General features: G+C 41.4%; 1 pseudogene across 1 annotated transcript in view; it reads left to right on the top strand.

Annotated features, from left to right (window-relative positions):
* LOC149462083 (proton channel OTOP1-like) overlaps positions 1–26,013 on the top strand; it is a 65,418-nt pseudogene extending 39,405 nt beyond the window's left edge. Inside the window, exons 3-7 of the transcript XR_016312718.1 lie at positions 5,313–5,371; positions 17,400–17,534; positions 21,975–21,991; positions 23,367–24,196; positions 25,672–26,013. The product of XR_016312718.1 is annotated as a proton channel OTOP1-like (transcript). The remainder of the gene's footprint in view (positions 1–5,312; positions 5,372–17,399; positions 17,535–21,974; positions 21,992–23,366; positions 24,197–25,671) is intronic.
* Positions 26,014–26,674: the final 661 nt, after the last annotated feature.

Genomic DNA, 26,674 nt, shown 5'->3' on the forward strand with positions numbered 1-26,674 from the left:
GTTGTTGCGTGAACCCACATCTTGAACTCACATGTTGTGTAGGTGGCATGCAGGCATTTTGTCTTGACACTACTGAGTGTTGAATTAAACTCTGATTTGTTGAATAATAAATGTGTATGATATGTAATTATATACAGTTTTACTATCTGTTCTCCTCGCTGGAGCATTGTAGTTACAATAACACCAAACTTTGCAGCAACAGAAATTACCTCAATAATTTCTTGAACATGTTTTTTAAATTTGATAGGGATATTAAGAGAGAGCCCAATTAAAAAAAAGGTGTGGAATTCCCCCCTAAGATCTATACCAAACCCTTAAACCGGTATTAAGCCCAAAAACAAACATTTTTTTATACTGCAGCTTACCAATTCTTAGATGTGGTAGCTTCATTTGTTTTCTTTTTTAAAGTGGATCTAAAGGAAGGTGGTTTTTTACCTTAATGCAGCTACTCCCCAGCCCCTCTTATACTCACCTGAGCCCCATCTCAATTCAGCGATGTGCACAAAAGCAGAGGCTCTCTTATCTCTCTCCCACCTCTTTGGCTTAAAGACAGCAGTAAGAGCCCATCTATGGACACAGAGAGCCGGCTTGGGTGCAAGCGGCTTGCTATGGGTGCACTTGGCAGCGGGGAAGGACCCAGGAGCACTGACTCTCGGAGTCTGGAAGCCTTAGTCAACGACAAGGAGGGACCCAGTTACTGACCCCCCCCCCCCCATGTAAATGAGTAAGGGGTATGAAGTATTCCCAGGCACCATGTAAGTAAATGAGTGAGATGACATCAGTGATTGTTAGGGATGCGGTTGTTGCAGGTACCTGTTGCTTCCTTAGCAACCATATACAACAGGAAGCTGTCATGTTTGTCCAGGTGGAAAGCCATAAATGCCTGGCATTTGAAATTGAACACTCAGCTCACCCCTACTAATCAGTACAAGGAAAGAAGGTATAGTTAAACTTCAGGGAAAAATGCTCATCCCACATTGCAAAAGGTAAATGCTTCTTTTTGTCTAGGATGCCACTTTTACTTATCTTATCCCTCACTCCCCCTGGCAACCAGAGCTCTCCTCTTCCCTCCAGTGCTCTGGGTTATGGGTGGGCCCTGCTTAAAATCCAGGACTAATAGTCTGTTAATGTACACGATAACATCAGATTGTCTGTGACTGATTAAACATAAAAAAGAAGTGGCTTCAGGGGACCAGTTGCACAGAAAGGGAAACCTGCAGGAGCAAGGAATATGGTAAGGAAAGTTTTTAATGGTACCTAGACAAAAACATGCATTTAGGCTTTAGAGTGAGGGAGGAGCCCCATTGCAAGGGTAGTTTTGATTTAATTTCAATTGCCATTATCTTTCAGAAAGTCTGCCCTTTTATTTAATTCTTTTTTCCCTCTCAGTGCTGCTGATTTACTCCAGGTTTTGAACAACTTCCTGCCTATTGACAAAACAGGGCCTGGGTTTAGCCTGAACCCATGGGAAACTGTCACATATCAGGTCCATGGCCCAACGAACTACGTCTGGAGAACTGCCCACCCCACATTTGCACATAACAAATGGACAATGATGCTGTTGCCATAATTGATCTAATATGGTTACATATGTGTCAATGACATTGTCCAAATATGGCCATGTGGCCATATTATTTCAGTGATACCGCTGGCATCCCTGCCGCTTTGTTACATGTAGCTGCAGGACAGAAGATTCTCTGGCCATAGCTGGTCTGTGGCCTGCTATTGTGATAGTTTTTTTACAATTCAGCCCAGACCTTAACTCATCACCAATCAGGTATTTTTTTCATGGAAACTGCAGACTTAAAAAGACTAAAAACAACTCTTGAAAGTACATCAGTGTGGTTAAAATCATATGAGTAAGCTGAAACTTGCTTGGATGAGATGGGCATGGCACTTCCTGGGATATACTTTTATTATTTAGCAGGACAGCTAAAACACTTAAAGGCTTGGGTATCATCAGATCTGCCTTGTGTGGTAGAGGCCTATCTTCACCCCAATATTATACATGGACCAGCTTCTTGTTGGCCTTGAAACCCTGTCCTCTCATTTATCAAGTGTGAAGTTGCCTATTTTGACACTGGCTGGTTCAGTTATACACCTTTCCTAACTCCATGTTTTGGAATCAGTGAGGCTTAGGCACACTCTGACATATAGTAACGGGATCATACGCTCCTTTGATTACTTATGTACATAATGTAACCTTCTCCATACTTTTTTTTACATGTACTTGTGGTTATGGCACACTCTGCATGCTCAATTTGGCTCCAAAAGTTCTAAATGATATAATTACATCCTTATTGAAGTGTTACGGTCTCAGGGCCCTACGGGTTTGTCCTTCATGCTATATTTTCATCTATTGCATGCTAAGTAATGCACAGCACCTCTGACAGACAAGGATTGGAAGGAGGTTTGTTCATCACATTTATTAGTGTCCCCTGCAGTTAACAACTAACCGATTCAACATTTTCCACCAGACTTATCTTACCCCACTTCGCCTATTTGCTATGGGACGCATACCCACCTCTAACTGTCTGTACTGCTCATGGCCTTTCATAGACTTTATACATTTAATGTGGGCCTGTCCAGTAATATCTCTACTGGATGCAGGTTATAGACCTATTCTTCTTCCTATTCTCCTCTCCCATTCCATTCACTCCAGAGGTTTTTCTATTGGTACTACTTAATGAGGAGATTTGACCCAGGTAACTCAGGATTTTCCTGTGACAAACATTATTTTATGCATGCAAACACATTGTGCATTGATGGATGCAGGCCACTCCCCCCCTCCCCCTCCCTCCAGTCTCTCAATGGATCACTGGATCACTACAGTCAATCAAATTCTTCCCCATGAAATAGTCAAATATGAACATAGTTTGCTCCCATAGATACCACAAAATCTGAGACACTTGGTGTAACTCAACTCATACTCTGAATGTTAATAGGTGTTGATTATACATATGTCACGCTACCCCCGGAGGAGCCACTTGGTAGTTTGGGTTCTCTGTTCTTTGTCTTGACTCTGTGAACGACCTCAGCCCCTCTAAGCAAACAGAAACTGCAATACCATTGAGAGCACAAAGATAAATACTGTGCACACAATTATAACTGAGTATCAGGAAATAAACACCAGACTGATTAGTGGGAACCAAACATAATATACTGTTACAGGTTAAAGTAAATGGCATTATGTTCATAAATGAGCAAATAGAGAATTCAGTCAATCACAGTTCACTAGACAATATGATCACTCATATCGTAGCAGTTTGGTGTGGAGTTTTATACAATTGAATTTATCTATACCTGGTGACTTACAAATCAACATAAAGCAATGTCATATATAACATTAACTTCAATGGTAAACAATTCTGTAATAACTTTCTTGCAACCAGTGTACTATATTGCTAGAGTGCACTCTAGGAATGATTATGCTATGACCCCGGGCTTACTACAGAGGTACCACTTTCTATAAGCAGCAAATGAAGTCCTAAATAGACTGTCCTTTGCCCTAGTTTTTCAGCCAGCTATCCTTGGGGCCCAGTATTTACAGTGGTGCACATATATAGTCCCAGTAAAATCTGCATGCACTTAGTCTCTACTAGCAGCACCAGGTCTATGGCAGCAATGTCCTCTCATCAGTCCCAGTGATGCAGACACAATGGTCCCGCTGTTCAGATGTCCTTTGCATCTGCCTAAAGTGGCCCCAGTCCTCAACTCACAGGTCAACAGTGCTCTGATCTCCCTGAGTGAGACACTTGTGTCCCAACAGTAGCTTAGCTCTCACTCCAATAGGTCAATTAGTCAATAGGCTTCCACAGTATGGCTCCCCTTCTGAAATCCAAATCTCACAGTCCAAGGCAGCCAGCATACAAGTTTATTGAGATCCTTTGCCTTGTCAGCTCTCCCTGGTAGGTGGAGGTGATGTGGTGCTACATCATATTCAGCTAGATCTCTTTGGAAAAATAGATGTAAAAGGGTAGAATAATGGCCTCCACCAAATTCACAGTTGTAAACAAAAGTATCCCCAGCCAGCCACTAGAGAGGATTTTAGAGTAGGAATATGGAGAAGACCAACTCAGATCCCTCTCTCCGCACTCCTGTGGAGCTCTACCCATTCAGCACTCTCACTAATTGGAGTAGATGCCTCCATAGCTATGTTTTGGGTCTCCACCCCTTCCTCAGAGTCACGATATTGGGAGTGCAATCAAACATAGTGAATTCATGTGGATTTTGGAGTATTCAGTCTAGGAGGTAGCGATGAGGCAAAGTGACATCACCAAGGGAAGCGAGCAGATAGTCCAAAGTATTTTCTGTATTTGTTTTTATTGAGTTTCTATTTTTTATCAGTGATTTTTATTCAGGGGTGTGGGTAAGAAATAAGCAAACAATCCATTTTCAAGCCAGGTCTGATTTTAATATATAAAAGCAAAAACACTGATCACATTGACATGGTTAATTGTGATATATAAGGCTGCATAATTTAATGTGGATATTATTTAAATATTATATTTTACTTTTAAATGTGAGGCACAAGGAATAAATCTAGTTTGAATGTGTTACCATGTCGTTTTCTCAAGCACATACAAAAACATTCATATGAGGTGTGTCCAGAACGTAATAAGAATGATATTTTAAAAATTATTTTATTAAAAATTTTACAGTTGAACCTTGATTCCTTCAAAGTATGCATCTTGTGAGTGTACTCAATGCTCCCAGCGATTTTTCCATTCTTCATAGCATCCCTGGAAGTCTTCGAGTGGGATGGTGTTCAGAGTCTGCAAAGTGGCTCTTTGGACATTATCCCTACTATCAAAATGGTGTCCTTTTAGATCCCTATTTATCTTCGGGAATATGCAAAAGTCACAAGGATCCACGTTGGGGCTGTAGAGTTTTTGGCTGATATGTTTTTCAGCCCAAAACTCTGACAGCCAAAGCACTGTGTTTCATTGTGTTGTCGTGATGAAGGACCCAATTTGAGCAGATCTCAGGACGCACATGAAAAACTTTGTCTCAATTAACCAAGAACTTCCAGGTAAAATCTTTGATTCACAGTTTGATGAGTAGGTACAAATTTCTTATGAACAATTCCACCTGAATAAGAAAAACAAAACAATGACCATTGAATTGACTTTTGATTTGCTCAATCGAGCTTTCTTGGGGGCGAGGTTATGTGGGCGTGTGCCTATAAATTCAGTCAAGAAAGGTAATTTTCCCAACTTGTATTTGTATTGAATTATTTAACAAGTAAAAATTTGAACTGTTACATTCATCAGATCTTAAAACCAAGATATTAATGTTTCTATATATTGCAGGTATATTTTCTCTGGTGTCATTCAAAGGATGTGATCAAATCCTTCAAAACACTTGAAAGGTGAGCAAGATGATTACTAAAATAACAATGCAATGCTGTACTGTTTTCTGCAGAGAAAAAAAAAAGAAAAAAGAAATGGAATTGCTCATAGCAGTCAGAAGGCTTCTGTCCGTTTCTATAAAAGAGAGAGAAGCGGCAACATATAAAGAGGATATTAAGGGGAAATTATGCAAATTAGGCATGTATCTCACTAAGCACGATAACATGGAGACCATAAGGGTCCACTATGAATAAATAAATAGATGTGTAAAAATAGAAATGTCCGTACATAAACAGGTGATTCCATATTATTGAAAATGTGTATACAAAAATTCTAGATGATAATAATAATGCTACCTATACCCTTTGGAAAAATGAAAATAATGTAGAGCAAGAGAAAATAAATAAAGGATAGAAATATAATAAGAATCTTGGAAGGATGGCCAGCTACCGGAAATATTAGGAAATGGATGTAACTATGTATAAGCTGAAACACTAGAGGTATCAAGTGAGTAGGTGTAATCTTAAAATATATAATAATCACTAGGTGGCACAAACAAAGCACATGGTGTACAAACTAACATGCAACATGTGGATCAACTATAGTAATGAGACAGACAGGAGGGGTGGGGGAACCCCTCCCGTACAACTCTACCACTAAAAGACTGTCAGCTTGCCACCCAAAAAAGGGGAGAACAATGGAGGCAATGCCAAGGAGACACATCCATAAAATATTTAGAGAACTGTGCTGACTTAAAATTCCTCAAAGTGTCCAAGGTATAGATCCAAAATGTCTCTCTTTCACAGAGACGTTTAAAACGTTTAAAACTTTTACTGTGGGTAGGTCATGGGATATGACCCAGATCATCAGACCCTGAGAGGATTTTTGGTAAAATTCCAGGAAGTGCCTGGGGACACTGTGTTTGTCAATGCCATCCTTGACAAAACATCGGTGTTCCCCAAACCTCTTCCTGAGGGTCCAGATAGTACAGCCCATATACAGCAAGCCACATGGACAAGAGAGTCAGTAGACAACATATTCAAATGAACAGATGTGGAACTCAGGGATGGGGTAAGTTTTACCCTTCGCAGTGAAGTCTCTGTGTCCATGTTGGACATGCTTGCGTGTGAGACACCTGGGTTTACGACACTGATACATGCCTTTTATGATAGAGAAGGTTAGACAAGGACCTGTCTTGGCCTGAATACCTTTGACCTTACTTGGTGCTATTTTACTTTTAATATTTCAGGTCTGTCTATAAGAAACTTTGGGCTTGACTTTAAGTGATGCCTTTAGATGGGGATCCTCAAGCAGTATTGACCAGTGTTTTTGTAATATATTTCCATATTTCTGAACTGCGTGTGGAACTGGGTAGTAAACCTGAGAGGTTGCGGAGCACAAATGGGTATCTTACTCCTATCTTCTTTGGTTCCATCAGTGAGATATAGGGAGGCCTCCTCCACAAGTGTCACGGGTACAATTGTGTCTGAGCCGACAAGACTGGCTTTTCGGTATGTTTTGTACCCAACGAGGATGGGGGCAACTCTGAAAGTGTAGATAAGAGTTACCTGCCTTGGGCTTGGTGTAATTGTGGGCATAGATGGTATTACCCTTGTGACATAGTTCCAAATCTAGAAAAGCCAGTTTTTATGCATCACAGACTGAGGTAAAGGACAGCCCCATGTCGTTGTTGTTAAAGGGTACTACAAATGGCTCCACTAACGTGGTTGAGCCATTCCAGATGACAATAATATCATCTATATAACACCCATAAAAGATGATATGGGCTGCATAAGGGTTGTGTTGCCAGATTGATTGATGTTCTCAAAGACCCACAGTGATATTAGTATAGATAGGGCAAAATGTGCCCCCATAGCTGTGCCTTGGGTTTGTAAGTATTAATCCCCATTAAATTCAAGACAATTAGGGGTCAAACAAAGCTCAGTAGCTTCTAGGATGAAATTCACCTGTCTAGGGTTAAGTAGAGAATCATTTGCCAAGATGTGTTGTACTGCTTTCAAACCAACCTCATGGATGTATAGAGGGAGTTCACATTGAGTGATAGCCATAGGTATGTGGGCTCCCAAGTGTAGTTCTTAAGCATATCCAATAGGTGTATTCCATCATGAACATATGATGGAAGACCCTGGGCCAGTGGTCATAAAAAATGGTCAACATAAATCGAAAAATAGCTGGTAACACTCTCCATGGCTGCTATGATGGGATGCCCTGGTGGATGAGTAGCATCTTTATGAATCTTAGATAGATGGTAGAAATATAATCTTTTGACAAGCGCTCATTTGACTACTACTATTGCGAGTTGCCAATTTTGTGGAATAAATTATTTGCTTATATTGCTGCACTTGGATGGAGCTGGTTCCCTCTCTTTTATGGTTCACACAGCGTCTCTTCTAGCTCTTTTTGAATCGGCTGCCACTGAGTCGAGCATTGTTGGTATATCCCTTAACCACCTTTGGACTTTAAAGACTTTACTTGTGTGGTTAATATACTAGCCATCACAGTATACACCTGTTTTTTTTTCTTCTTAGTGCACCAAATATTTCTCTTGTCTCTGCTTTAGAAATATATATGGTGTAATCTGACTGGTTGCTGGATGAACACATACTGTACAGCAGAATCATAACATCAGATTGTATCTTGGCCAAAAAGTTTTGTTTCTAGTTTGGGATAAACTCTCTGCTAGAAAGCTATTTCTTCTCTATAGTCATGGTGACCACTGGGACAGAAAGTAATGGGCCTTCCAAAATTATATAGTTTTTACCAGAGCAGGAATATAGGGGAAACCCCTCAATGAAGACTCCTGCTGAAAGCTGAACTTAAATCACCTTCCCTCGTTCCCTGGCTAATGTCTGTTTTCACCCAGCCTTCTGCTGGGTTCAGGATCTTCAGCCATTTTGATTGACGTAACTCATGTGTATGGGATTTAATTAATTAATTATTAATATGTACACTGAGCTGAGCAAAGGTAATTCAGGCAGTTGACCACAGTTCCCTACAATATTCAAAGCTAACCAAAAAAAAAGGTTTGGCTCTAGCCACACTTCAAGGCTATGGTCAATTAAACACCTGAGTACTTTGAATTGTTAAAAGGTGAAATCTAAATAATAATTACCACATGACATTCTTTTTAGGGCGGAACTACACTTGAGATTTTAACCACATACAAGCACATGTGAGATTTAATCCCTTGTCAACAGTTGCTTTGGTTAAAAACAATGAATTGCAAAATCAGCACTTGTCATTAAGGGGTTAAATTTTATACATACAATTAAAATCTCCTGTTTTGCTAAGCTACTAGTAAATAAGCCTTTCTTTCTTTTGGGAATAGATGCAATGCTTTGCTGTTGCCCTGTCAACACAGTTTGGTGTCATTAATTGGCTATAGATTGCCTTCAAAAGTTAGAAATTGTAGGTTCTTCAAATGAAATCTGTGCTTTGTGCAATCTTTGGGGACAAGGAACAAGGCTTGGCAATAAAGTATAGGAGCTAGAGACACGAATAAGAATGGAACATGAACTTTAACAATGTGAACTTTTGTATCCCAACCTGCAGTTTCAAAGACTCAGGCAATGTTATTGCAACTTGATATACGGCTGTATAAAGAGGGGAATAGTGTTTACTGATATATAGAATACGTAAATGCTTAAAGGAATCTGAAGAGAAATTCATTCTTTATTGTATCTTGTTGTGGGATGTGAATAGCTTAACTAGCTGTTGTAATTTTCAGGGTAAATGTTTAGGGATAAGTATATGAATGCTGTATATTTCCAATCATCACTTAAGGACAAACTTACAGTGTTACTAAACCCACAACAGTAATATCGGTCTGTATATGCAGTAAAGCATGCTTGTCATGCTCACTGTGGAACTTAAGGGGTTAATCCTCTGCATTGTGCAAAAAAGCTGTTTGATCCTTCCTTCTCTGATCCTCCCCTTCTTCTCCTATCACCAACCCATCTGCTAACAGTACAGAGCTCTAGGAGTCACTCTGCACGTGCTCAGTTTACTGTGTATGGCTGGAGAGGTTTTTTTTTCCTTTGGGAGAGTGCATGTGATCAGGACAGGGCCAATCAGCACTGTCCAGACAGAGGGTCAGAGGTTATGCAGCCTCATTGGACAGTCAAAGCAGAATGAAAACTCCTCCTACAAGCCAGTGCTAGGCTGATAGATGTCACCAGACTGCTATATGCTGCTGATGAGAAAAGTATTTAGTAGTTTTATATTTACTAAAATAATTGCATTTCCATGTTCTGTGTACTGTGGGAGACAATATACAGTGAGGAACAGAAGTATTTGAACACCCTGCGATTTTGCAAGTTCTCGCACTTAGAAATCATGGAGGGGTCTGAAATTCACATTGTAGGTGCATTCCCACTCTGAGAGACAGAATTTTAAAAAAATTTTTAGGAAATCACATTGCATGATTTTTAAAGAATTTATTTGTCTTGCACTGCTGAACATAAGTATTTGAACACCTGAGAAAATCAGTGTTAATATTTGGTACAGAAGCCTTTGTTTGCAATTACAGAGGTCAAACGTTTCCTGTAGTTCTTGACCAGGTTTGCACACACTGCAACAGGGATTTTGGCCCACTCCTTCACACAGATCTCCTCTAGATCTGTCAGGTTTCGGGGCTGTCGCTGAGCAACACGGAGTTTCAGCTCCCTCCAAAGATGTTCTATTGGATTTAGGTCTGGAGACTGGCTAGGCCACTCCAGAACCTTGATATGCTTCTTACGGAGCCACTCCTTGGTTATCCTGGCTGTGTGCTTCGGGTTGTTGTCATGTTGGAAGACCCAGCCACAACCCATCTTCAATGCTCTGACTGAGGGAAGGAGGTTGTTGCTCAAAATCTCACAATAAATGGCCCCATTCATCCTCTCCTTAATAGAGTGCAGTTGTCCTGTCCCCTTTGCAGAAAAGCACCCCCCAATGCATGATGTTACCACCCCCATGCGTCACAGTAGGGATGGTGTTCTTGGGATGCAACTCATCCTTCTTTTTCTTCCAAACATGACGAGTGAAGTTTAGACCAAAAAGTTCTACTTTGGTCTCATCTGACCACATGACTTTCTCCCATGCCTCCTCTGAATCATCCAGATGGTCATTGGCAAACTTCAGACGGGCCTGGACATGTGATGACTTGAGCAGGGGAACCTTCCGTGCAATGCATGATTTGAAACCATGACGGCGTAGTGTTCTACCGACAGTGACCTTTGAAACTGTGGTCCCAGCTCTCTTCATGTCATTGACCAGCTCCTCCCTTGTCGTTCTGGGCTGATTCCTCACCTTTCTTATCATCAGTGATACCCCACGAGGTGAGATCTTGCATGGAGCCCCAGTCTGAGGGAGACTGACAGTCATCTTTAGCTTCTTCCATTTTCTAACAATTGCTCCAACAGTTGATCTGTTTTCACCAAGCTGCTTGGCAGTTGCCCCGTAGCCCTTTCCAGCCTTGTGGAGGTCCACAATTTTGTCTCTGTCTTTTGACAGCTCTTTGGTCTTGCCCATGGTAGTAGTTGGCGTCTGACTGACTGTGGGATGGACAGGTGTCTATAAAGAGCTCAGACAGGTGCTACTAAGTTAGATGAATGAGTGGAGTAGAGGTGGACTTTATAAAGGCACTGTAACAGGTCTTTGAAAGCCAGAATTCTTGCTGTTAGGTGTTCAAATACTTATGTTCAGCAGTGCAAGACAAATAAATTCTTTAAAAATCATACAATGTGATTTCCTGAATTTTTTTTTTAATTCTGTCTGAGTGGGAATGCACCTACAATGTGAATTTCAGACCCCTCCATGATTTCTAAGTGGGAGAACTTGCAAAATCGCAGGATGTTCAAATACTTCTGTTCCTCACTGTATAGTGAATGCAGGGTCCTGGGTTTAGTAACACTTTAGGCTGGCTATACACTCATCAAATTTCCGTCCATTCACGCTGAAACAGCCAAAGTTTGCTCCATTGGATTCCCTGTCAGCAACACCTGCATCAGTTTTTCAATTTACTGTTGTTGAAGGAGCCAAGTGGAAAGTTGTTGGCGGTTATGTCCAATCAGATACAGGAACTGTTGAGGTATTCTGACAGCCAGCTGCAGTAGACTGTAGAAGGAGATCTGTGCATTCATGCTGTTAGCTCTAATGAAATAATCTTTTAGATTACTTGTGTTCAGTCCACAGGCTGAACAAAAGAAATGTATATGTGTATGGACAGCTCCAGGAGTCATTGTTTCATCTGAAGGCTTGCTACATGTTAAAAGCATTGTTTTACACATTGGGGTTGATTTACTAAAACTGGAGAGTGCAAAATCTGGTGCAGCTGTGCACAGAAACCAGTCAGCTTCTGCGTTTTTTTGGGAAAGCTTAAATGAACAAGCTGAAGTTAGAAACTGATTGGCTACCATGCACAGCTGCACCAGATTTTTCACTCTCCAGTTTTAGTAGATTAACCCCATTATGTCCTTTATCTTTTCCCAACTTTGTTTTTTCATTTTTACATAATTATATAATACTGCATACGGGCTCATACGTACACAGCCAGCCTTATCCTCTGGTTTTCAGAAATGAATTACAATGGAGTACTGTTTAAGATCCTTACACTTAAAGTTAATGATTCAAAACAATCCTTGGGGGGTCTACCCCCCTCTGCTAGCTCTGCTGACACTAAGAGGCTCAGACAAATATTAAAGCTCCACTCTATGCTCCATGTTCTTTGGAATTAACTCCACACCTCTATTGTGCCCCCATGTGTCTGTTTTGCCTTTTTTTAAAATACTGTCTGGGTTTGGCGGTTGCCAGGAGAACAGTACTTGCCTGACTGCATTGTACCAAGTGTAAAGTTTGGTGGAGGGGGATTATGGTGTGGGATTGTTTTTCAGGGATTGGGCTTGGCCCCTTATGCAGGCTATAGATGGGTCGAAAATCGGCCGATTTTTCGGCCGAAAATAAAATCGGCCGATTTTCGGATCGTTAGTGGGTTAATTGTTCGGCCGTTTTTCGGTATTTTGGCAGATTTTTTTTATCGGTAAAGTTGGAAAAAGATCGGCCGATTTTGCCGATCATCTGATTTTCACGGCAATTATGGGCAAATCGGCCGATCTTTTTACCGATTAAAAAATCTGCGCATGAGCAGTGACCTGCAAGAGGAAGACAAAAAGAAGAAAAAAGAAGAAGAGGTTGAGGAAGAAGAGGTTGAGGAAGAAGAGGTTGAGGAAGAAGAGGATGAGGAAGAAGAATTCCAGTCCGGCAAAAAGTGTCCCTGCAGAGAGCTCCGCTATTTCTTTGACAGTTCTTTGACATTTATAGCGGTTGCAACAATGTATCTATTTGTTTCCGAATAAAAACATCTGTATCCGAAATGGATACAAATAGATACATTGTTGCAGCCGCTATAAATGTCAAAGCACTGTCAAAGAAATAGCGGAGCTCTCTGCAGGGACACTTTTTGTCGGCTGTAGATGGGATGAAAATCGGCCGATTGATTTTTTTTTTTTTTTTTTTTTTTTTTTTTTTTTTTTACCATTCCTGGTAACGTCGGCCGCTTGAATGACCGATTTTTCGTTTTTTTAAAGAAAAATCGGCTGGTTTTCTCCCCATCTATGGCCTGCATAAGTTCCAGTGAAGCGAACTCTTAAGGCATCAGCATACCAAGACATTTCGAACAATTTCGCTCCCAACTTTGTGGGAACAGTTTGGGGATGGCCTCTTCCTGTTGCAACATTACTGCGCACCAGTGCACAAAGCAAGGTCCATAAAGACATGGACGAGTGAGTTTGGGGTGGAAGAACTTGACTGGCCTGCACAGAGTCCTGACCTCAACCCGATATAACACCTTTAGGAGGAATTAGACTGCGAGCCAGGCCTTCTCGTCCGACATCAGTGCCTGACCCCACAAATGCGTTTCTGGACGAATGGTCAAACATTCCCATGGACACACTCCTAAACCTTGTGGACAGCCTTCACAGGAGAGCTGAAGCTGTTATAGCTGAAAAGAGTAGACCAACTCAAATTTGAACCCTATGGACTAAGACTGGGATGCCATTAAAGTTCATGTGCGTGTAAAGGCAGGCATCCCAATACTTTTGGCAATATAGTGTATATACATTTGTGGAGCTTTCCTCTGTGCTTCCTATACAGTGCATCCAGAAAGTATTCACAGTGCTTAACTTTTGCCACATTTTGTTATGTTACAGCCCTATTCCAAAATGGATTAAATAAATTTTTGTCCTCAACATTCTACAAACAATACCCCATAATGAAAACGTGAAAGAAGTTCGTTTTTAAATTTTTGCAATTTATTAACAAAAAAAACATAAGTATTCAGAGCCTTTGTTGTGACACTCAAAATTGAGCTCTGGTGCATCCTGTTCCCACTGCTCATTCTTGAGATGTTTCCACAACTTGATTGGAGTCCACCTGTGGGAAATGCAGTTGATTGGACATGATTAGAAAAGGCCTGTCTATATAGGATCCCACAATTAACCATGCATGTCAGAGCACAAACCAAGCCATGAAGCCCAAGGAATTGTACGTAGACCCCCGAGACAGGATGGTATGAAGCCACAGATCTGGGGAAGGGTACAGAAAAATGTCTGCAGCATTGAAGCTCCCAATGAGCACAGTGGCCTCCATCATCTGTAAATGGAAGAAGTTTGGAACCACCAGGAATGTTCCTAGAGGGCCACCCAGCCAAAATGAGCGATTGAGGGAGAAGGGCCTTAGCCAGGGAGGTAACCAAGCACTCAATGGTCACTCTGAAAGAGCTCCAGCGTTTCTCTGTGGAGATAGGAGAACCTTCCAGAAGAACAACCATCTCTGTAGCACTCCAACAACCATACCTGTATGGTAGAGTGGCCATAGGGAAGCCAATCCTCAGTAAAAGGCAAATGGCAGCCCGTCTGGAGTTTGCCAAAAGGCACTTGAGGGACTCTCAGACCATGGGAATCAAAGCTCTCTGGTCTGATGAAACAGAGATTGAACTCCTTGGCCTGAATGCCAAGCGTCATGTCTGGAGGAAACTAGGCACTGCTCACCACCTGGCTAATGCTATCCCTACAATGAAGCATGGTGGCGGCAGCATCATGCTATGAGCATATTTTTCAGTGGCAGGAACTGGGAGACTAGTAAGGATCGAAGGAAAGATGAATGCAGCAATGTATAGAGACATCCTTGATGAAAACCTGTTCTAGAGCGCTCTGGACCTTAGACTGGGGCAACGGTTCATCTTTCAACAGGACAACGACTCTAAGCACACAGCCTACATAACAAAGGAGTGGCTATGGGCCAACTCTGAATGTCCTAGAGTGGCCCAGCCAGAGCCCAGACTTGAACCTGATTGAACATCTCTGGAAAGATCTGAAAATGGCTGTGCACTGACGCTCCCCATCCAACCTGATGGAGCTTGAGAGATACTGCAAAGAAGAATGGGAGTAAGTGCTCAAAAATAGGTGTGCCGAGCTTGTAGTATCATACTCAACATGACTTGAGGCTGTAATTGGTGCTAAAGGTGCTTCAACAAAGTATTGAGCAAAGGCTTATGTACATGTGTTTTCTCGTTTTTTATTTTTAATAAATTGCGAAGATTTCAAAATTAACTTCTTTCATGTTGTCATTGTGGGGTATTGTTTGTAGAATGTTGATGAAAAAGATTAATTTAATCCATTTTGGAATAAGGCTATAACATAAAAAAAGAGGCAAAAGTTAAGCACTGTGAATACTTTCTGGATGTACTATATAATTGTTAGTGATTTGGTTTACCCATTATAACAATTTTGGATACATGAGGTTGAGCCATAGCCAGGTTTTTTATCATCCCATCCTATCATACTCCACTGGCCAGCAAAACCAGATACACTGCAATACCTCCCAATAGCTCTGGATCTCCTGATGTAGCAGGCACTGGGCAAAGCACCAGACCCACTCACAGCGGCAGTAGTAGCATTTGGTCAGACAATACAGAAACGCAGTCTATGTAGCACAGGAACAGTGTCTATTTTGGTAGCAGTAACAGCAACTATGTCGCACCCAGCTGTCGGGTTAGGTTGTGCCCAGGCAGGTAAGCAAGACCTGGGAAGTGGAGCTACAAACTGGGGTTGGAAGGAAGGAGCCACCACTGTCCCTCAGGAGTAATATGTTGCAACTGATAGAAGGTTCTGCCATGCTGCATTCTAGGTTTTGCTACAGATATGTTTTTGGCATTGTCGCCTGTTGATCCGACAAGTTTTTTCCATACTGATGCCGGTACCACTGCCACTGTTCCTGGTGGAATCGCTTCTGGGATTGAATCGAGCGCATTTGACCATTTTTCATTTAATGGTCCACCAAATCTGGTAACGGGCGTCTGTGCATCTGGTGGTGGATATCCTGAGGTAGAGGAAAAGATTGCACACTATGTGGGTGACCAATTTTTTGAAGGATTGGTTATTTTGGACACTTTTTTTTTTATTTGCTTTATGAACATTTTGACTTGTGATTCACATCATGTGGCACAATGTATGTACAAATAAGGACACTTTTGCTAAATTACTTTCATTTATTTGTGCACTAATTATGTGGATTTATATATTTAATATATTTATAAGATTTTTTCACAATTTCTAAATTAGCTATTTTAGTGCTGCTATATTTTGGTTTATGTGAGACAGTCCTGTAGCCCCTTGTTCTCTCATAGCTGGAGTCCTCTTCAGTTCTGTAAGGCTCTGTCTTGAGCTTCAGGCATTCTATGCTCAGACACAGACTAGCTCAAATTAGCAACGCATGGTCCAGCAATTCCACATTAAGTTCACATTCTAGATTGCAGCACAGCAGCAGTGGCCATACGTGAGCTTCAGACACACATTGCACTTTTGCAGGCCCAAGCCCAGTCCACAGGATATTGGGTCACTGAGGCACTTCCAAGCACCCCATTTTCCTTGCAGGCCCTGGAATACAAAGGAACACTTTTCCACATGGGCCTCACAGCTCTGATTCCCTATGTTAAATAGCTCTAGCTCTGACTCAGCAAACCTCTGCAGAGAGACTGCTCTTCCACAGATAGAACAATGGTTCTTTCCTGAAGTATTCTGGCAGAAGAGAGGCTTTTCTACTCAAACTGTGGCTGCTTTTTAGAGAAAACCAACAAACAAATGCTTTTGTGTTAAGCACCCAAAGTGTGTTTAGCTCAATTAGTCCAAGGTCACACTGGTGCGACTTGTCATGCGATTTGATAGTTTCCGGTTGCTCCCTATTGTCCGCAATGGAAGCTGTCATATTGGTGTGATTCTGACCAGGGGCGGACTGACCATTTGGAAACTCGGGCACTGCCCAAGGGCCCGGGGTCAGTAGGTGGCCCCATGAGATGCCCCTGGTACCTTTTTCATAGGCTTTTTTGAGTTTGGGCAAGGACACAGGGACCCCATGATCCCCTATTGCCCAGGGGCCCCATGAGTTGTCAGTCCGCCCCTGATTCTGACTTTAGAAAGTACTTCATGCTCTAATTTTGCATTCAGGTTTGACTTGCATAAACATCTGTACATGAAGTCACACAAATGACTTCCAAGTCGCTCCTGAAGTCGGACTGACATCCGACTTTGAAATTGTGCAAAATGAAGTGAAGTCGTACAATTTCAAAGTCGGATTTGGTGTGACCAAAGACTTAGCCTCCAATGTCCAAAAGACATTTGTACATAAATGTGATCTGAAACAAAAGGTAAAAATAAACATTTCCTTCTGTAACTGAAACATAAATGGTACCATTTAGTTTGCTTCCATACTGCAGATGGGCAGACAGCATTTTAAAGCCACTTACTCTTTGCCATCAATTGACCAAGAGCTAATTGTCCTGAAACATTTTGGGTTCACCTGGGGGATGGAGGCTCGATTAAGGTGATTTTGTTTGGTGACTGGATTGTGCGTGAATATGGAGTTCCCTGGGCCTGTAACCCTTACTGGAAAATATTCTGTTATTCTGGTTCTCTTGGTGGCATTTTGCTAATTACCTAAATTGCAGCAAGCCATAGAGTGATCTATTCTACTAACTGTATGATCTTATTTTAGGTTTGGTTTAATCCATTCTGTGTTTACAAACTTACTTCTCTGGGCTAGTGCGGTAGCAACAGAGTCCGAACATCAACTGGAGGAGCACATGGAAAGACTGAAGTCCCTTGGCTTTTCGAACATCACTTTGAGTAGGTTTTATGTTAAGTATCCTTTAATCAAAATATGTGTCTGAACAACTTGGTCTGTGTCTATATTTACCTGTACATCATCACAATGCTTCTGTCTTTATTACTAAACAATTGATTAACAATAAGATATTATTTTGCATAGTATATACACATTACTCTTCAGGAATATAATTTTGTTTATCAACTCTTTTATTAATTTACTACTTCTTTTTTTTAAACAATATTATATATTTGCATTTTATGTTCAATCGTGCAATCTTATTTACAACATTACAGATATATTGAAAACATTATTTTTTTTAATACTGAATTGTGAAAAAAGAAGTCAGACACTTTTAATCATAGTACACCACAAACTACAACATATTTATGGTTCAGTAGTTTTTTCAAGAAACTACAAGTGCATGTACTGTATAAGTAGTCATAACATGGTAAGAATATAGAGTTTCATGTAGAGGTAATAACACCACATAGACTGAAGTGTATAATTGTCCATATAAGATTACATTGAGGACTCTAGGTAATCATAGAAAGTAGTAATGCATACAGTTCAAACATCTAAACAAATGGGTTTAACCAAACATTTGGCTCCTTCATGCAGAAATGTATCCCTACCCTTCCTAAATAAATGGACAAGTCTTGGTGTCCAGGGACTAGTCCACTTCTTTTAGGACCCTAGAAGCACCACTGCCTGGAACCATAAATACTGAAAAAGAGAATGGTGCACATTCAATTAGCTGTGAGGTAAATAATTATGCTGCATTTATTCTAAATGACACCTCAATGCATCTTCCCAAGTTCCCCTGCGATGCAACAGTATGGTAAATGCTCTAGAGCAGTGGTTCTCAACCTTCCTAATGCCGCGACCCTTTAATACAGTTCCTCATGTTGTGGGGACCCCCAACCATAAAATTATTTTCGTTGCTACTTCATAACTACAGCAGCTCTTCTCATTCCCGCCATACAAGGTGTCACACCTCCCCCATCCCCACCACACAGAGCAGCCAGCTCTCTTCACACACGGCCCGCTCTCACCTCCACCCCGCCACCATCATGGATCCGATCTCCCCCCTCCTTCACCCAGTCCCCAGCTAGCCGGCTCCCTGACAGAGGCCACGCCCAATCTGAGGACGTCAAATTTTTTCACTGGCGCTTCCCATTGACACATCACCTCGTCTGGTTGTTCAAGTTCAATCCCGATAAGCCCTGCCCCACATTTAGAGCTGGGGATGATGTCGCCACTCAGCGATGATTGGGTGAGCAGTGCAGACAATGGGCATGGCGGATGTTGTGGGAGATGATAGGCTGGGGCAGAGGGGTTATGTGTCATCACTGCTGACTGTTCTCTTACTCGTATGTGGGCGTATCTGCATGTGGGTGGACCCGCCTGGAGACTGATAGAGGAGCGGTGTCTCGGTTCCTAGACCAAATCGGAAATATGTGTTTTCCGATGGTCTTAGGCGACCCCTGTGAAAGGGTCGTTCGACCCCCAGGTTGAGAACCGCTGCTCTAGAGTATGTTATGGTCTACTGAGTTGCTAAAAAATATGCATGCAACTTTTTATGTTTTTTGGTGCACTAGGCAATCCATTTAAATAAACAGCCTACCACAATAGTATGCACATCAAGACAGACTTGATACAAATGGTGTGTGCACCTCTTTCTGTGTGTTTTGGTGTGTTTGATGGTCCCTTCAAATGAACGGGCTACACTAATGCATCGTGTGTTAACGTGTGTTTAAAGGCATTATAACAAATACAGATTTGATGTTGCTCTGATCTGCAGTAACAGTTTACAATATTGAAACTATGTAACAAAATACTCATTGTTTCAATCAGTGATCACACACATTGGACCAACAGCTGGTCCTGTTGAAAGTGCGCAGATAGAAAAAACAAAAAAACAAGGGGGCGGGGGTTTGTAGTGGAGGGGGTATGAGACGTTTGGTGGAGATAGGAGATAATGCAGCTTGAGTAGTTCTGGGTGAGAGGGAAGGGGGGGTTCTTTAAAACGCTGCAAGGTTTGGCACCGTTGTGAGGCAGCACCCTCTAGAGCAGTGGTTCTCAACCTTCCTAATGCCGCGACCCTTTAATACAGTTCCTCATATTGTGGTGGCCCCCAACCATACAATTATTTACCCAGTAATTATAATTCATGAAGTGTTGTTTACCTCCAATACTGCTGCTTTCAACACAGTAGCTGCTTTTAACAGAGTATCTGCTTTGAACACAGCAGCTGCTTTCTACACAGTAGCTGCTCTTTACACATTGGAAATATGTGTTTTCCGATGGTCTTAAGCGACCCCTGTGAAAGGGTCGTTCGACCCCCAAAGGGGTCACGACCCACAGGTTGAGAACCACTGCTCTAGAGCTAAGTGGAACTCTGTAGTGAGAAAAGTAGAGGAGAGAGAGATGCGACAGACTAACTGTAGTATAAAAGTAACAGTTTATTGCACACAAATATCACAACTCACAGGAGGTAGAGACTTTTCAGGCATCAAAATATATGCAGGCAGGTGGATATCCAGGGAGCCACGGTGCGTGAGAGAGCCGGGTCTCCTGGTAGGTGTTGTGCCTCTCCAGCCTGCATGGGCTGTGTCACGTAGGCAGAAACCAGCCTGGAACGCAGCAAAGATGGCCGCCAGGCGGAAGTGACGTCAGGACATTACATGGAGCTGCAGGGAGGGGGCGGTGATGCGTTTCAAAGCAATCAGCCTTTTCCTCAGACCTAATTGGCCACCGAGGTAGGCCATTTACATAGGGGATGGAGGGGGCGTGGGGCGGGTCACAAGACCAGAGATCAACGAGGAGTACCTAATTATGTAGGAGTACAATATGTGTGATGCAGTGTCTGAGCAGAGAAAAAAATGCATATAATGAATGACCTCATTACATGTGGGCATATATAGACACACATTAAAAAATCAAGTGAATTGGATGGTGAAGGAAAAAAGAAGAATTTGGAAGGAATATTGAAAAGATATATATAAAATGAATATTATAACAATAAAATAATATATATATAAAAAAATATAATAAATAAGACAAATATATATATATATATACAGTCAGGTCCATAAATATTGGGACATCAACACAATTCTAACATTTTTGGCTCTATACACCACCAGGATGGATTTGAAATGCAATGAACAAGATGTGCTTTAACTGCAGACTGTCAGCTTTAATTTGAGGGTATTTACATCCAAATCAGGTGAACGGTGTAGGAATTACAACAGTTTGCATATGTGCCTCCCACTTGTTAAGGGACCAAAAGTAATGGGACAGAATAATCATAAATCAAACTTTCACTTTTTAATACTTGGTTGCAAATCCTTTGCAGTCAATTACAGCCTGAAGTCTGGAACGCATAGACATCACCAGATGCTGTGTTTCATCCCTGGAGATGCTCTGCCAGGCCTCTACTGCAACTGTCTTCAGTTCCTGCTTGTTCTTGGTGCATTTTCTCTTCAGTTTTGTCTTCAGCAAGTGAAATTAATGCTCAATCGGATTCAGGTCACGTGGTTGACTTGGTCATTGCATAACATTCCACTTCTTTCCCTTAAAAAACTCTTTGGTTGCTTATGCAGTATGCTTTGGGTCATTGTCCATCTGCACTGTGAAGCGGCGTCCAATGAGTTCTGAAGCATTTGGCTGAATATGAGCAGATAATATTGCCCAAAACACTTCAGGATTCATCCTGCTGCTTTTGTCAGCAGTCACATCATCAATAAATACAAGAGAACCAGTTCCATTGGCAGCCATACATGCCCACGCCATGACACTACCACCATCATGCTTCATTGATGAGGTGGTATGCTTAGGATCATGAGCAGTTCCTTTCCTTCTCCATACTCTTCTCTTCCCATCACTCTGGTACAAGTTGATCTTGGTCTCATCTGTCCATAGGATGTTGTTCCAGAACTGTGAAGGCTTTATTAGATGTCGTTTGGCAAATTCTAATCTAGACTTCCTGTTTTTGAGGCTCACCAATGGTTTACATCTTGTGGTGAACCCTCTGTATTCACTCTGGTGAAGTCTTCTCTTGATTGTTGACTTTGACACACATACACCTACCTCCTGGAGAGTGTTCTTGATCTGGCCAACTGTTGTGAAGGGTGTTTTCTTCACCAGGGAAAGAATTCTTCGGTCATCCACCACAGTTGTTTTCTGTGGTCTTCTGGGTCTTTTGATGTTGCTGTGCTCACCGTGCGTTCCTTCTTTTTAAGAATGTTCCAAACAGTTGTTTTGGCCAAGCCTAATGTTTTTGCTATCTCTCTGATGGGTTTGTTTTGTTTTTTCAGCCTAATGATGGCTTGCTTCACTGATAGTGACAGCTCTTTGGATCTCATCTTGAGAGTTGACAGCAACAGATTCCAAATGCAAATAGCACTCTTGAAATGAACTCTGGACCTTTTATCTGCTCATTGTAATTGGGATAATGAGGGAATAACACACACCTGGCCATGGAACAGCTGAGAAGCCTAATTGTCCCATTACTTTTGGTCCCTTAACAAGTGGGAGGCACATATGCAAACTGTTGTAATTCCTACACCGTTCACCTGATTTGGATGTAAATACCCTCAAATTAAAGCAGACAGTCTGCAGTTAAAGCACATCGTGTTTGTTTCATTTCAAATCCATTGTGGTGGTGTATAGAGCCAAAAATGTTAGAATTATGTTGATGTCCCAATATTTATGGACCTGACTGTATATATATATGTGTGTGTGTAAGAAAATGGATAATTTGTATTACGTATTGTAATATATAACATGCAATGAGGTAATTCATTATATGCATTTTTTCTCTGCTCAGACACTGCATTACACATATTGTTATCTTCACATCTTCTCCCCCTCTGTTCCTCATATCGCAGCATCCACCGTTTATACACACTGCCTGTGTGTTTTGTCCTTGTCTTTGTTTATATTTCCCACTCCTCATCTATTCCATTGCCTAATTATGTACTTGATCCCTGGTCTTGTGACCCGCCCATACAGCCGCTCCACGCCCGCTCCATCCCCTATTTAAATGGCCTACCTCGGTGGCCAATTAGGTCTGAGGAAAAAGCTGATTGCTTTGAAACCCGTCACCGCCCCCCACCGGCTCCACGTAATGTCCTGATGTCACTTCCACCCGGTGGCCATCTTTGCTGTGTTCCAGGCTTGTTTCTACCTACGTGACACAGCCCTGGATATCCACCTGCCCTCCCTGCTCCTCCTATGGGATCGGTAAAGGAGAACCAGCCATCACGTTAGCTGTGGCCCCTGGAACCCACCTAAGCCTACCCATCCTGCTTATGGTACATCGCCCGGATGACATCCTTCCCATATATTTTGATGCCTGAAAAATCTCTACCTCCTGTGAGTTACTTATATTTGTGTGCAATAAACTGTTACTTTTATACTACACTTAGTCTGGCGCACCTCTTTCTACTTTAATTTCCTTACGTTTTTCAGTGTCTTGTAAATAAAGGGTGTGGCATCAGTAAAATCCATTAACAAGGAGTGAGACCTTCACTCATAAGCCTCCCTCTCCCCCTTCTCCTTGGGTACTATTATACTTTTCTAACTTTAGTTCTTTTTTAAGTGGTGACATAGAACAATAACTAAAACTAATAAACATTAACAATAATTTCTACTTTTATTAAAAAAAAATTGGATTGGTAATTGTCTTTTTGGAACAATTGAAGGGTACATTAAAGGCTCCTGAAATCTACCCAATCACTTTCCTTTGCTATACATCATTATTTTTAATGCCAACTATGATGGTGGTTTGTGCTTGCATTTCTTTAATATTCTCATTCTTATTTTATCCTACAGATATAGAACACTTAGAATGTAACTGTACCACAAATCTGTGTAAGGACTTTAAAAAAGGAATTTATTATATCTATCCTTTCAACATCGAATATCAGATTTTGGCATCTGCTATGTTGTATGTCCTATGGAAAAATATCGGGAACAAGATTGATCATTTACTGCACAAAACAAAATTGAAGCTTGACGGTGTGCTTACTGGTATCATCTTAGGACTTCTGGTTGTGGCGGCAACATTCGGTGTAGTTGTTAATTACCTGATGAACATTGGTGTCTCTAAAACCAACAGTGAAATGGCTCTAAGCATTTACTATTTTTATTCAATAGCAATTCTAAGCCTCATGTGCATAGGGTCCCTGCTTGGGCTTGCCATATATAAAAAAGAAAGAAAACCTGTAGTCAAAGAGAAAAGTCCTTCTGTAAAACTTGATGCTGACATGCTTGTAGGTTCTGCCATTGGCTCTTGGATTATGTCATGGGGTTCCATCTTGGCCATAATATTTGCAGAAAGTCTTCCAGAATACACGTGGTACAATTTGCCTTACTCTATCCTGGTAATGCTCGAAAAATACATACAAAACCTTTTCATAATTACATACATAAATTACCATGGTCAGGATGATTTGAAGGTTACCCATATTGAGATACCTATCGAAATGGGTCAAATCTCAGTGCCTGCTGAAAGTACAGAATTCACAACTTCGAAAGGACACAAGGTCAAACAACACAATTCCTTGCAACAAAAACAAGCCAAGAACGACAAGACACACAATCCTACTGCAAAAGAGAACTTTGGGAAAACATTGCTAAAGAATATAACCGTTCTTTTGTTTCTTTGTAACATATCGGTAAGTACATAGTCATTGAGTAACGGGTACGTTTTATCACAGAACAATGAACAGTAAATTTAAGTACACCTAAACCCTAACTGGAAGACAGCTAGTTTGCTAAAGCACTTTATATCATAAACAGATGCTATTGTTTAAAAATATAATACCAATTTAAATTGTCATCCTTACTTGTATTTAAGGGCAGCTGATCTTCTGGAATGTGTGCCACCATAGGAAGTGGTTTCTTAAGGTGGCACACTGAGAAGGGGAGGAGCCAAGAGCACTGTTAGGGGACCCGAGAAGGGGAGGATTGGGGCTGCACTGTGCAATATTTTCAGTGGGAGCTCATTTTTTATGAAAACCTTAAATCTCAAGAAAGTTACTAGTATTAATGGATGTATGCCATAAACACAGCATAGCTAAAGAATAATGTAGCTAAAACTAAAATTACATTTTGTGGTGGATTTGATCAAAGTGTACTCATGTGTGCATGCTCATAACCCAAGCAAAAAAGAAAAAATAAAGACCCACATTATCAGATAAATGTTGAAGTGCACCATTTTCCCCACAAATCACCGTGGCTGCATAGACATCTTGCATGTACAGCTGTAACCCTCTTTAACTTTTTTAGATTTTTTTTTTACATATGGATGCTGTCTTTATTCTCAGGTTCTACCTGCTGTTATGACCACTAAGGAAACGTTGCCACTAAGTTGCAGGGATACATCATTTTTGTTTTCATAGTATGAAAAACATTATGTATAGTTGTGATCAGAGCTAAGTAAAGGTTGTCAAACATTGGTTGGGTTTAGCAGTGCTGAATTATGACTCCGTGGAGGCAATCAGGCAGTCAAAACCCTGGGCCCCCTCGAAGGTTCATTGTAATTTCCATGCAGGATCAAATCAATACCATTCTGATACATTGTCGAGGAGCCCTTAAATGGCATGGGACCTAAAGCCCAGCACCTTCTTGGTAATCCAGCACTGGGGTTTAGTACCAGGAGCCTGATCACAGCTTGCTAGGGCTTCCTCAAAGGAAACACTTTTGGTAATATCTCTGCTCCCATCTATGACTGTGTTAGGAACAATACTTCTGCTTTCAGTGTGTGACAGGTACACCAATCGAACACATGCCTTATCACTGGCCCAGGTAAGTGCAGTGGCAGTTGCCCCAGTCCATGTGTACTCACTGTTTTCCATGGGCGTAGCCAAAATGCTTCAGACTCCTCCATCCCCAACACAATACTGCAAGCCGTGTACTGCCTAATGACAAGCCAGTTTGACAGGAGTTTGAAAATGTGCCAAGTCACCTTCTGGCTTGGGCATACAAACTTCAATGGAATCCAGTGGCTGGATCTGAGACTTTGTATTCACAGGCATTCCTCAACTACTTAGAATATATATGATCTGTCACAAAGGTTACTAAAATAGATGTTATATAGTTTGAGGAGTGATAAGACTCGGTAATAAAATATAGCTCTTTTCTTTTCCAGCTCTGGATACTGCCAGCCTTTGGTTGTCGTCCACAGTATGATAATGGACTGGAAGCTACCGTGTTTGGAATCATTCCCTGGATTATTATTATTGATGTTGCTCTTCCCTTTGCAATTTTTTATAGAATGCATTCAGCCTACTCATTATTTGATGTATTCTGTAATATATGAACACTACAGAAAGATTCTTAGGATTATTTTAGCAGTTTAGGTGACTTCCATGTGTATGTAAAAATTCCCATCCAGTCCATTGCCAAAGTTATTTTTATAGTTGTATTTGCTTGCAGTCCATCCAGCCTGCAGTAGAGTTTCTTTGTTGTATCTTCCTGCTGCTTGAGTTAAACTGCTGTGTTCAACTGCGTCTCCGCACTCCAACAAAAACTGCACCCCATCTGTGACTCTGCCTCCCATCAGTGACCTCCCCCCATGAGCTGATCTAAATTTATAGGGAGATGGTCAAATGAGCACTCTTCTCCGCCCCAATTAGGAACTGATAAGGATCACATGAATTGGGTGGATGTTTCTCAAATACAGACCAGACACAGGCCACAGTCATAAAAAGAGGTGAGAACTAATCAACACAAACAGACAAATATATGCACTATTTGTTCTGAGATTTGCAGAAAGAATATGCGTTGTTGAGGTTGCAGTTTAGAGTGGAGAAAACAGATGAGAGCAGCAATTTTCCCAGAGACCGCAGGAGTCTATGCGTTGTTGAGGCTGCAGTTTAAAGTGGAGAAAGCAGATGAGAGCAGAAATTTACCTGTGAAAAAGCAGGGAAGCCATGATTAGGGTGCTGTGTTCAACTGCGTCTCCGCAGTTCCCTTTACTCCTCCATTCCCCATTGAGTTTGGCCTCACTGCTGTGATACATTTTCTAGCTAGAGAGTCTAGCCTCCATTACAAGCAGGCTCAATTCAGCTTGTAGGGTATCGGATTCTGCCCGGAACATAACTACTTTAAGTTCCGGGGGGTTTACTATCTCCAGGTGCATGGAATTGCTA

Source organism: Staurois parvus, unplaced genomic scaffold (genome assembly GCF_062004578.1).
Source record: "Staurois parvus isolate SC_StPar_1 unplaced genomic scaffold, SC_StPar_1.0 ptg000186l, whole genome shotgun sequence".
Taxonomy (NCBI): domain Eukaryota; kingdom Metazoa; phylum Chordata; class Amphibia; order Anura; family Ranidae; genus Staurois; species Staurois parvus.